An 11,879-nucleotide genomic window follows, 5' to 3' on the forward strand; every position below is an offset into this window, starting at 1 on the left:
AACATCTTGTTTCGACCAATTCTTTTAATCCCGGCTATAGGAGTTGTGGCTGTAGAATTAAAGGCACCTTTGTAGTTATGTGGATTTATTGTATCTTCACAGTGTTTACAAAAGTTATACTTTGCACTTTAATAATGTAACTACAATCCTACAGTGACAGTTAAGAAGGACACGTGGTATCGCAACTTAGTCTCCCTAGACACTCTTAAAGACTGCTAGGCTATCGAATAAGAGGGTGCTCACTGAATACGAGTGGACTGCGGGGCTATCGCACTCGGATCCGTCTAGTCAGCGAATGAATCTGGTAGGCCTGCGCTGGCCTTTATATAGTCGCCGCTGCCGTTGTTGTCGAAGACTCGGTGACACGTTCTTTGTATTTGTGCGTGCGCTGGCGGTGATGCGTCATTGTATTGAGTTGTTTACTTGGTATGTTATACGCCTAATTAAATTTCTTTATGTTTAATTTTTGCAATAACTGCCCAAATCGTATGGGGTGAAGGGTGGATCCAGAAGTAGAGTCTGAATCCGTGCAGGAAACATATACCAGATATGGCTCCCTATCCTAGTTGTTATATTTGGATCGTGACACCAATGATGGAGGGGTAATACGGTCACGTTTTGTGGCATTAACATCATGGCATAGCTATGATGCTTTCTCTTTTGAGATGAAGCTTCCGCTTCCATTGCCTCGAATTTAGACAATGGGACGGACAACAACGACTCAATGGGAGAAGTACGTGAGGTTTCTGATTTTAACCACTTCACTGTCCACGATGTAGACTGGCCAATTAGTGATGTCCATTTTAATTTTTTATATTTAGGATGAGAAATGGCAGCTAAAGCGGCATTTTCAGCTTGAAATCCCGAAATTTTCAAAAAATCTTGTTTCAGTGAGACTACTGCAGTATTCATAGTCTCTTGTTTCAGTTAAGTGTGTCAACTTTTTCTTCAACGAGAGTATAGTCGGCAAACATATTCCCTAATAGGTTGCGTTACATTTTATTTAAATTCATTTTCTAACTTTTAGCTGAGCATTTTTTTCATTTTTACATAATATACTGCACTATAAGGCCGCTAACCATACCTTAACTGCTTTCTAGTAAAGCAATTTCTTATAGCCGCCACGTCTTGTACTTGTAGAAAAAGTTACAAAATATACTTAGTTATAAAGCAGTTAAAGGATTTTAACAGATGTGCTCGGTGGGAGGTGGACTGTATACAATGGTTGCGGTAAACACCGGGAAAGAGTGAAAACCCGGCCTTAAAATGAAAACAACTAGTTAAAGAAATCAAGAAAAACGAGGGGGCGGCTTAACACTTGGAAGACTATCTTTGCTTACTTAGAAAGCAGTTATGGGATTTTATACGCTTTTAAGCTAGGTATTGTAAAACATATTTTTATACTGGTTGTCCTATTGCTTAACTAGAAGGCAGTTAAAGACATTTCACTCGCAATTAACTGCCTTTTAAATAAGCACTTGCGGGTTTAAAGTTGAAGATGTTAAAAACTATATATAACTATATAAAAACTATATAGTTTATTTATTTATAAAAAAGAAAAGACAATCAGTACGTCTAATTATATTGTGTGTTAAGTTCCTAACAAATAACTTAGTTTTAATTAAACAATATAAAATAAAATAAAAAAGCAAAGGACAATGGGCACTTTGTATGGAATTTGGTACCCGCTCCAACAGTAACGTATGATATATCATTAAAAAGGTATTTACGTGAAGAATAATAAAAACTATGGGGCTTGCCTCAATTAGCTGTCCGATCCAAGTAACGATGAAAATTGAATCGACATAGAAACAAGTATGTCATCAATATATGCAAATTCATTAAGAGGCATATGTCGTCAGTGTAATAATTTTAAACTCAGTTAACAGACATTTTACATTGTTTGAGATACACGTTATTATAATCTAAAAGTTGTAATAGTCTATGGAGTTATACTACGGAAACAAAATCGTCATCTGATTTGACAAAAGTTCAAATCATTTTTATTCATCTTTTTTTAAGAAGAAATTCATCATTATCTCAGCACCTCTTGAGGAGCAAGATTGAGTCGTAATATGTACTATGTAAACATCGTCTCCTGACTTTTCAACCTCAATTGATTGTAAATACTGAAAGACTTTCATCAAATACATAAGCTAGTTCTGTGTGAACTGCAAAGGTTTGCACAGTCTTTCTTTAAAGCAATCGGTAGGCAAACATTCTAAGAAGGCCAAATTCCTGTTTTTTTGTTACTTTACCAGTTTTTATTAAATCCAGTTGGATTTAAGAACTACATCTACGTTGATGATTTATGAACATTACACATTCTATTAATCGATGTCACGCGAAATGGACAAGGATTTGGGACTAGTCGTCATAGTAAACATTTTTTGCCTTGCCAAGACCTACGCAATGGTACTAGATTCAACACTGTTGGACAGGGTACCAAAACGCCCATCGTCCTTTAATCAAACCTTTACAAATCTTATTCAGTAATGAGATCAGAATTAATAATCATCAAAATAATAATCAGTATTAAACCATCGGAGAAATTATTTTATAAAAATACCCAAAACAAGTAAGCATCGCTTTTGAAAGCTTTATGGCACATGACACATATTGGGCTCAAATTCTTATGCATATGAAATAAACATATCACAATCATTGTGCTTGTGATTTTTCCTACTGGTGCGAATGTCTGTTTATATACCGTAAGTCTAGGACAAAAAATACGGATTTAAACGTATTTAGTCATGGTAACATAATTACTTTTTCTAAGTCGCTACTAAAATATATCTGTTGAGTATTCTGTTCCAAGTTTTGTGTAAATCATATAATTCTCTTGCATGACACTCTCTCTCTTCTCTTCTTTGAGATGGCTTTGCATGTCGAACATGCATTACAACAATCAGGTATAGCTTGCGTGCGAACATTATGGTTTTTATCAAGACTATGCAATCTGTAAGATTCGCATATTTCACATTCCTCATTTCCTAGTCGAGCGAACTGTTTAGACTCTTTAGATGTGATCGGTATAGCTTTGTGTTCTGGATATTTCGAACAAAAGTCAGAATACATAATCGTAATATTAATTTCACTGGGCAAATAACGACGATGAGGAGCGTGTTCACGACGAAAGTGCGGTGAAGCTGGATTGAAAGATTCAATATTTTCCGTCATAATATCTCTATTAAAAGCTGGAGTCTTTACGTGCATGCCCCGTTTATCAATATCTTTGTCAGGATTAAGGGAATTAAGCAATATTTTGACATTTTTTTACAGTAACCTAAGGTAGTTAAGAAAAGTACTTTGCATACCTTCCTTAAAACTCCATCACTCTTTTTTGTAAAATAAATGTTCTTTTTGCATTTCTCTTAGGCTCCTGAACATATTTTCTCTTAGGAGCTGCTACCGTATAATTACAGAATGTGTCATCATCCAATACTTGTTATTAATATACAAACGTTCCTCGGGAGTAAATGTAGTTGAACAACATTTTATACACTTCATATCACAGCCTGTTTTTACATTGTACTTGCTTCTGCGTTCCTTTTCCTTCTCAACGAATCTATCTTTCAAGCTTGCATCATATTTCTTTCTCTTTGTGGAAGCTAAATTTACTAAATATTATTATATTGTATATATAAAAATAATATTATTATTGTATTGTTTATGTAGGTATAATATACAATATACAGCTGTTTTCTTCCATTTTAATTTCTGTTTCCCTTGCTTTTTACACACTGTCTACATCTCTTTTATTCCTTTTCCATTCGAAGGTATGCTGGAAGAGATTTCTTTAGAAATAAGCATTACCTTTGTAAATTCTTTCTTTCCTGTCATCTTTCTTTATTATGTGTGTGTACAAAAATTTGTAAATAAATAAATCTGTAGAAATAGAGCAATCAAAAATAGATAAAGATGTACGTCTTCTTTTAGGTAACCGATGTCCAATAATCTCTTCTGTTCTTGTAAACTCTTGAGTACAGTAAAATCTCTTTATTCGCGGGGTATATCTATAATATAAAAATGAATCGCAAAATGTGTTGGTAAGCGCATAACTCAACAACTCCTGGACCAATTTGGCTAATTCTTTTTTTGTTGTGTTTGTTATTGTCAGGAGAAGGTTCTTATGAAAAAAAAAATAGGGTAAAGTAGAGAAGTCAGTTGACGGGAGCGAAGCCGCGGGCAAAAGCTAGTGTTCCATAAATATGCCGCGAATACAGAAACCGTGAATACAGAGTGATAATTTATCTGGGTTTATACCCATATTATTATATGGGTATATAGTTGGGCTTCGTTCCGAGATTGATTGAAAAAACGATTGGTGGTAAATAAACGTATAATGCACGCACACGACACACGTATATATTTAGATACTAGGGACCTTAAGCAGCGGCACGCGAGCGACGCGGGCGTCCGTCAACAACAGAGCGCATGCGTCGTGCTTCACGGTTAGTCGGTCACTGTCGGCTCTCGACGCGCGCCGCAAAATCTGCGCGGCTGTTCCACTTTTAATTTCGGTAGCGAGCCGGCGCGCGTCTTAGCCTAGAGGGGCGCGGAGGGGCAATAGATAAAGTCCGCGCTACATCCTCCCCCTCCAAATCAGCGAAAACTTGTGGAGCTGGCTTGGGAACCGTCTTTTTAGGTCTACCCCTACTCCTAACTTGAGCTAGATGGGATTCACCTACGTAAGGTGACAGGAGGCTAGCATGGCACTTGCCGCGAGGTTTATTGTTCTCGTCCACGATTTCGTACGTGGTTGGGGAAACTATTTTCCCTATACGAAACGGGCCTTCGCGACGCGGTGCGAACTTACTAGTACAGCCTTTTTCGGCCTGACTAAGGCGATGGCTATCCACGAGGACAAGGTCACCCTCACGATAATCGGGTCCGGGTCTACGGCTTTTATCCGCAGCTTCCTTACGGATGTCCTGCTGTCGCTCGATTCGCCACTTCACTTCTTGCAGGCGTCTTGCAAATTCTTTGAGATACGGCGTAATTTGAGGCACATAATTCTCTTGGTCTACGACCGTCCTTAAGTCGTGGGCTACGTCCACCGGGACCTAAACTGGCGTGCGAATGTCAGAAAGGCAGCTGTATGACCAGTACCCTGATTAGGTGCTGTATTCAACGCGAATCGAACAGCTGGCAATGCCTCAGGCCAACGTCGATGTTCTGGGTCTACTAGGATAGCCAGCATCTCTTTCATTTCCCGATTTTTCCTGTCTGCGGGATTGGCCTGGGGATGGTAAATTGGCGTCAGATTCTGATTCACTCCGAGAACGTACATAGCCTTCTGCATTACGGCCGAGACAAATTGGGTACCATTGTCGGAGATCACCCGACGGGGAAAACCATATCTTAGGAAAACTTCTTCAATTAGAATTTTAGCGCAATTTTCTGCGTTGGCTACGGCTAACGGGAACAACTCCACCCATCTGCACGCAGTATCCTCGATTAGAAAGATCCATTTTTCACCCTTACTACCCTCAGGAAGAGGTCCAAACAGATCCATAGCGAGAACTTCAAATCGCTGTTGCGGGACAGGCGTTTGCAGTAGGCCGGCCGGTTTAAAATTGGTTGCCTTAAATTTCTGGCATACATCACAAGCCTTAAGATACCTTGCTAAGTATTGACGCATATTAGGGAAGTAAAATAGTTCCTTAATCTTGTTCCAAGCCCAAATGTCCATATTACCCAATACGATTCTGAAGGTTCGTCTAATGTAATAGAGCTTTAAGGCCTGGATTGTTCCTTGGTCCATAGGTTGAAGCAAAGCCGTCATGTTTGGAGGTAATAATGTCACTTTTATATTTGGATGCATAGCTTCAAGTTCGCGAGGATTACCTGGTGCATTGTCCAAAACTAGAAGTGCCTTAAAGTCTAAATTCTTATTTTTTTTTTCAAGTAAAATTCAACTTCCGTAACAAAACAATTCCGAAACCAGTCACAAAATTCAGCGCTTGTTACCCACGCTTTCTTATTAGCACGCTAAAACACTGGCAGGTTTTTTTTTTGTATGTGTGGCAGGAGTGGGAAATCCTCATGGACACCCCGAGGGGTAGTGCCGGACTCTTACCGGCTAAAACCCACTCCTGCCGTCGAGTGTACCTCTGACATATGTATTCGGAGACATTTTATGTCTTAACAATTATTATTCTCATTTATATTTTGGGGAGGGAAACGCTCGGATTTAGTCTGATGCGTTCCTTTCCACCACAATTCTGCATATGTGTTCCGCGTATTCCATAAAGTGACCTCTTGTCTTTTTGCTTGCGACGAGCCCGCAGGCTTCGCCGATCGTCACATCTTTTTCTATTTTTTGGGCGAGGTCGAAGCGTTTAGCCCCAAACACTGGACAGAGTCACGGACACGGACCAAACACGGGATTGGTCATAGTCTGCAGAGTTGCCCGTGAGTCGCTGTATATCCCGCAGCTCTCCGCTCCGCTGTTCAGGGCTTCACTAGTGGCCCTGCATATGGCCAGGAGTTCGGCCTGGTAGACTTTGCAGTACGCTGGCAAGCTAAATTTTCGGCTCCGCAGTTCGGTCTGGTCGTCCCATATGGACAACGCAGCACCGACTTTGCCCTGGAGCTTGATGCCGTCTGTAAAGATTCTGAGCGACTGCCCGTTGCGTTGGTCTACCAGGCTTCGGTCAAGACACCTGAAGGTATACGCAAGGCGGGGTGTGGTAGCTCCGCAAATCCGAACACCCGTTCGACCTCTCAGTCTCCCAGCACTAGCCGGGTCGACCCCTTGCGTGCCTCGTACAGGCTGGCTGCTTCCTTTACTCGTAGGTCCAAGGGTAGTAGCCCGGCCAGTAGTAGGGCCGAGTTTAGGGAGACGGTGCGGTAGGACTTACAGATTTATTGTGCGAAGCCCCGTTGGACGGTGTTTAGGAGCTTAGGAGATTTTTTTGGTGGCGGGCGACCACGCAGCCGCGGCGTATAGGATGACGGGTTCCACTGCTGCCGTGTAAATTGTGCTGATGACATCAGGGTGCAGTCCCCAGCTTATTTTCGCAGCTCGTTGAAGCTGCTTCGCGATGTTTAGGGCATTGCTACAGACGTTGGCGACGTGGGTGTTAAAAGCCCGATTCGCGGCATTCACGGTCACGGGCACGGTCACGGGCTCGGGCGTACCGTTTACACGCTCGTGAACGTGAATGTGCCCGTTGAATGTTGAACGTACCATGAAATTTTATGCCGCGAATAGGTCGAGTGTCGGTTTTTTGGCAAAGTTCAAAGGATGAAGCCATCCTGCACATCCATACAGTGCTATTGGATGAAATCGCGACTATCGAGGGTTGGTTCCACCACGAAATTTATAACAGCCAAAGAGTTATCCAATGGCAGACCCAGTGTGCCATCAGATGAAGATGTATTTAAAAAGTTTTTAGAGGAAGGGAGAAAAAGAAAACTTAGCAACTGCGAGTTACTTAAATATCAATCTGACTATGTGTTTGACCAAAAAGAAAGTTTGTCTATGCACAAGTTAGTGCTGAAATATAAAGAAGCATCTTGTGATAAATTTTTGGAAAAGGTTACATTGACCGATGCTGATATTGATAGCATTGAGAAAGAAACTAAAAGGCAACATGAAAGCATCCTTTGGCATGAGTTAAGATATGGCAGGGTAACAGCTTCAAGACCATTTGAGTTTAGTCGTTGCAAAACCAGTGATGGCACTCTTATCTCATTATTAATGGGTGGGAAACTCCCTGATACATCAGCCATGAAGCGTGGTAGAATATTGGAAGATGAAGTAAGGAAAACAGTAAGTACCAAACTGGGAAAAAAAATTAAGCACTGAGGATTAATGCTGTCTAAGAACTATCCTATGATAGCAGGATCACCTGATGGTATCTGTGAAGACAGTATTATTGAAATTAAATGTCCCATGAGTGCTAAAACGTTTTAAAAATATATAGTCAATGGTAAACCAACAATTAAGTTGTATGTGCAGATGCAGCTCCAAATGTACCTTACAGGGTGTGCGGTCGCGCAGCGGAATGTTGTTGAATTTAAAGATTTTAATTATGCAGATAATTAGTGTAAGACGTCCTATAATTGTGTATGGTAAATAAAAATTTGTGTATGCAGCCATTGTGGAGAAATTCACCAAAAACAGATTCCGCTGGGCGAACGTTGTTTTTGGTGAATTTCAAATCACCCTTACAGGACTTAAAAAAGGCTATTTTTGTGTGGCTGATAGCAGCTACAGTGCAAATAAAAATGTAGAAATAATATGTGTTTCATATGATGAAAAGTATGTATTAAATTTTCTAGATGTTATAGTCTCTTTATGGAAATAAAATGTAAATATATCCATTACTGTACCAAAGTTCTTTGTAATATTTATGTAAATAAAACACAACATTAAAACAAAAATAGTTTTATTTCATTAATGAATCCTGTAAGTTGATTAAAGAACAGGCAATGGTGATGACATCATCAAGTACTTTTATTAAATTATTATTTACACATACATGTGGCTTTAACATATTAAATTTACGTAGGCGTCGAATCACTCTCTCCACATGTGTTCTCAGACTAGCAATATTTTTAGTTTCCCTTGCCTCGTTTTTTGATAATTTAGACCCAGTGGTAACACTTGGAGGCCGTACTAACTGCACTCCCTGTTGTCGTAAATATGGTTCTACATGTTTAAATCCTCTGTCGGCCATGACACACATACCAGGTTGCAGACATTTAATAAAATCACAAGATTCAACTAAACACGTATCTGTAATTCTTCCCCCATAACCTGGTGAAATATAATTTACTAACCGATTAGGTGTACAGGACACAAGATATTTAATAGTATTAGCTTTTTTGTACTCTCACCATGAGAGTGCTTGATTTAAAGCTTTTGAAGGCTTTTGCACCTCTATTTCTAGGCAGTCTTTGATGCAACTTACTTTATGGTATTTGTGCCTAAAAGCCATAGGTAAATTTATTTTTGTTAAATGCTTATCTAATTTTACAAGAAAAGGACGCATTATACTAGCTATTAATGGTATACTCCTTAGAAATATTTTGCTAGCATATGTTGGATCCATTGAAAAATCATCAGCAAGCTCTCTGAATGGGTTATTCAATCTAATTTTTCTTAAACACATAAGTACATGGTTTACACTTACAGGAATACGTAATTTTTCTGCAATTAAATTTATTAAATAGAAACAGTTTTTAGGAACTCCAATGTAAAAACGTGGATTATTTGTTATTTTTAATATTGTTAATTCCAGAATTCTTGAATTAACTTGTTTTTTATCTTCTTCAATCAATTCGCTGCTGTCTGAAGTAGATTTCATTTGTAGAGATATTGTTGACGGTGATGTATCTCTGTGCGTTACTTATGGTGTATAAGAAATATCACTATCAGATTCTTCATGTTTCTTGAGTAATTTCTGTACATTGGATATTGATGGTTTAGCAGCAATGTGACTTTTAATTTTCAATGGTGATGTAGACACAGATTGTCTTGAAGGTTTCAGAGGTGATGTCATTTGGTTTACTAAATTAGCTTTCGTTTGGATGGCTTTACTCTGTCTTAACCCTAGAAGCCTAATCTACATATTTCGAACGTACACAAAGCCTTAACATACGTCTCAGAGGCGTACACATATAAAAGCCCCGATTTTAGGTACATTATTTAATTATTATTTTAAATGTATGTCTCCTCCAGACCTCGGGACTATAGAGTCCCGGATTTTTGGAACGGCCGAACGTGGGGCCGAAGCCAACACGCTGAAGCCCTTTTGAGACAACTTTAATGAAATGGTGACACAAAACCGACGATTATCCCTGTATACACTATAGAAATGTACCCAAGGACAATCCCCGGTTATGTGCTAAACTATTGCTTACTATGGATGAAAACTACTTGGGCTATTGTGATGGGATGCTAATGGACTAGGAATGGGGAAACTACGGGAACTATGGCACCTGCCGATGACAATGTATTAAATACATGTTAAAATGGCAGGTGGAGACTCGCCAACTCACTTACTGGGCCCCCGGGAATCAGTCACTGAAAAGCAACAAGAGGGCAACAGGGACATGAGCATTTTTATTATTGAGCAGAAATTTTAATTTAGAATATAAACTAAAAATAAAATCACACTGTTGTTAATTATAACTATAATTACAGTTATTTATTACAACAAAAAAACAATATACATAAATTGGAACAAAAAAAATAACTTCTTCAAAATCAGCTAAAACATATATATTTTTTTGAATACCAAATATTATTTTTACGCTAATATCTATTCTTAGAGCAAACAACAACTAATCAGATTTGAGCTTTAACAGTTGACCAAATATGTCCATTCTGACGAAATTACGAACACGATAAATCCGCTCCGAGTTGGTAGGTGGTAAAACACGGTCTGCGCCAGATGATGGACCAGCTTCTGCAACAAGGGTAGGGTCGGTTTCTTCAGAGGCTCCAGATTCTTGTAAAGACGAAACGTACTCAGACACTTCATTATTTTCGTCCTCGCTTTGAACGTTGTCGATAATCTGGTTACCCTCAACTTCGGAATCTGAATCTTCCTAAGAAGGATTGTCTTCCTCGTTCAAAATTGCAAAAATATCGTGTTCGTCTAATACTTTAGACCGTGACATTTATACCTGAAACAACGCCGAAAAAAGATATAAAATATACGAAAAATAATCAATAGTAAAATCACTCAATCTCAGTTAAAAGTTACACAAAGCCTAAACATACGTCTCGCAGGCGTGCAACACTTCGATAAATCAAAAATGGCGGGACTTACCTCAACGATACGGGCACTATCCTCTAGCTCCCGTAGGCCACGGAGGTAACAGAAGAGCACCACGCGCTAGCTTCAACCGTTAGAAAAAAACAAACGATATTCGAATGCGTGTACGTCTCGCAGGCGTAGATTAGGCTTCTAGGGTTAAGTGTGTTTTCTTGTAAAATATTTCCAATGAATGCCTGTGAAGCTGAAAAAGAAAAAAGTTTTAATACCTTTAAATACTTATTCATGAAAAAAATCATTAAGATTTCAAGATAGCTAGGTATACAGAGAGGTATATAAATATCTATATGCTATGTTCTTGTAGGTATATTTTAAAGGTCAAAACAATAACAACTCAAACAAATATCATATATGATTTTTATATCAATAGGCATAATATTAATAGGCATTATAAAATATTGCTATCAACATTATAAGTATTCAACATTATCAACAACAGTCTGTTAATGTCCCACTACAGGGCTAGAAAAAGGTTAAATCTTTTATACCATCCCACTGTAGGGAAAAGGCCTCCTATGTATCAGAAATAAGTTCCTGAAATGGTACCTACCTGAACTTCCACATGACATCTCTTCAAGTTTCACCTGTTTTGTACTTATTTCTTCTAAATCTTTCTGATATTCTTCTATCAATGTCTTTCTTTGTTTTTTGACAATATATGGTTTTGATGTAGCATCTGATGTTCGTTTTCTTCTATCTGGTTGACATAGTGGGCATACACCCTGGTTTCATGCGAATCTGTGACACCGAGCCCATCACATGATATTCCGGGTTAGGGGGAAACTCGCCTCTGCGCCGCGGCCCAGATTACACGGTATAATAACAGTCGGGAAAACTGGTCCGAATGTGCGGGCCAGATTACTATGTGAAAAAAGTAACGTAGGTAAATCGACCCATTGGGACTTAATTTCATAAAATCCGGTAGTTGTGAAATTTTTCACAGCTCAAAATCGTCAGGAGGCAAAAGACTTAGAACTTTTTCATAACTTTTATCGAAAACATTAATGTCAATATATTATGTCATGTCTCCAATGTCAATTGAAGTTGCATACAAATCTATTTAATTTAAATGTTTATCTACGG

The 11,879-nt window shown here is 38.8% G+C and overlaps 2 pseudogenes; one reads left to right on the forward strand and one right to left on the reverse strand.

The window, feature by feature from the left end:
• The first annotated feature begins 5,786 nt into the window (after window positions 1-5,786).
• On the forward strand, window positions 5,787-8,358 carry LOC135117455 (uncharacterized; annotated as a pseudogene).
• Window positions 8,359-8,399: 41 nt separating this feature from the next.
• Window positions 8,400-11,365, reverse strand: LOC135117457 (uncharacterized; annotated as a pseudogene).
• Between the last annotated feature and the right edge of the window lie 514 nt (window positions 11,366-11,879).

Source organism: Helicoverpa armigera, chromosome 1, assembly GCF_030705265.1.
Source record: "Helicoverpa armigera isolate CAAS_96S chromosome 1, ASM3070526v1, whole genome shotgun sequence".
NCBI lineage: Eukaryota > Metazoa > Arthropoda > Insecta > Lepidoptera > Noctuidae > Helicoverpa > Helicoverpa armigera.